This window comes from Rana temporaria, chromosome 8 (genome assembly GCF_905171775.1).
Source record: "Rana temporaria chromosome 8, aRanTem1.1, whole genome shotgun sequence".
Taxonomy (NCBI): domain Eukaryota; kingdom Metazoa; phylum Chordata; class Amphibia; order Anura; family Ranidae; genus Rana; species Rana temporaria.
Window position 1 is genome coordinate 71,443,113 of NC_053496.1, and position 1,796 is coordinate 71,444,908.

Consider the following 1,796-nt stretch of genomic DNA (forward strand, 5'->3'; position numbering starts at 1 on the left):
CTGCCAGAGGGCTTCTGTACGATGGTTGTACACACCATCGTACAGAAGTCCGCGCGTAAACAATACGCGGGGCGTGTCCGCGATGACGCGGTGTCGCCGCGACAATGACGCGGCGATGTGGGCGGCCCGCCTTTAAAATGCTTCCACGCATGCGTCGAAGTCATTCGACGCATGCGAGGGACGGCGGGCGCCTGGACATGTACGGTAGGTCTGTACTGACGACCGTACATGTCCGAGCGGGCAGAATCCAGCGGACTGTTTTAAAACAAGTCCAGGAATATTTGTCTGCTGGGAAAAGGCCCGGCGGGCAAATGTTTGCTGGAATTCGGCCCGCTCGCGCCCACACATGACCAAACATGTCTGCTGAAACTGGCCTGCGGGCCAGTTTCAGCAGACATGTTTGCTCGTGAGTATGGGGCCTAAGAGGTATGGGCAGAAGTGACATTTTGACGTTGCTTCCACCCTGCTATGGTATGGAGTCTGATGGGGGCTGGATGTAAACTGTGTCATAAGTCCACCTTGCATTAAATACACATATAAAAATAAAGTTTTTTTTTTAAGAAAAAAAAATCCTAAAAAAGTTAAAGTTAAAATAAAATTGGCCCCAAACCAGTAAAGTTTACATTCAACTGACCTTTATGAAACATTCTGATTTGTGACTGTCAAAAAAAGAAAAGAAATGAATACTGAATAAAAATCTACACATTCTCAAACACACAGCAAGGAATATTTCAGATCAGCAATTCTGAAGTGAGAAAAGAATTCGGAGAAAATGATAAATGACATTATCTATTTTTTTTATAGAGCTGGAATATAAAGCGCTCTGTATTGTTGGCACTAAATCTTTGATGGCTTTTCACAAGCACATATTTTTTTTACTTGTTAAAATGAATTGCTGTGTGGGCACTTAAGGATTTCAAATGTTAAACAAATTGGATATAGACAGACCCAGTAAAAATATAGCTCAGCTATTTAAACTTTTTTTTTTTCATTCTGACAATGCAGTCACCTGAGCAACATATAACCTCTATAACAGGCTTTTCTGAAGCAGAAATTTCTGCTGCTGGGACTTTGGTGCCAGTGGGTTTCAGCGGAGGATAGTTAAAAACTGTATTAAACCTAAAACCTAAAAATGTATGTGGTGCAGCTTACCAGTTCTTGATTTGGTGGCTGCATTTGTTTTAATTTTTTTGTGTGTTTTTCCTTTATTTTCACCTGTTGATCCAGCCAGTCTGCTATTTTTCAACTTCCAGCTTTCCCAAGAACTGGTAGATGAGGTTTGATACAAACCATTTAACACTGCCAGGGGTGCTAATAACGATCAGTTTTTATTTATGTAAAACTTTTATCCCAAAAGGAAAAAAGTAACTGTAGCGATAACAGCTTAAAAGGGTGTTATCTGGAGTTTGGCTATAAAACATGGGTACGGCCAAAGCTATTTTGGCCATAATTCTCATGTGGGTAACAGGAGGGCATTTACTGTACTTGCTCTCCTATGATCCAGAACTAATCAACAGCGGGCAAAAGCCTGCTGTCTGCTGAGAGAGCCACTCCAGACCCTGACAATTCTGTTGGGAACCACCCATATTCCTGATCAGCAGCTAGCCCAGCTTCTTAGCGCACCGCTGAGCACCTGCGCCAGCTGCTCCTGCACCCTCTCCTGCCCAGTGCTACAGTGAGCACTGGAGGGGCAGAGCAGAGAATTGTGATTGACAGTCATGGGTCTCTGCTCAGAGTGTACTTGAAAACTGAGCAATCAGTGGCCACATGATCACTCAGTTCTCGTGCTTAGACAA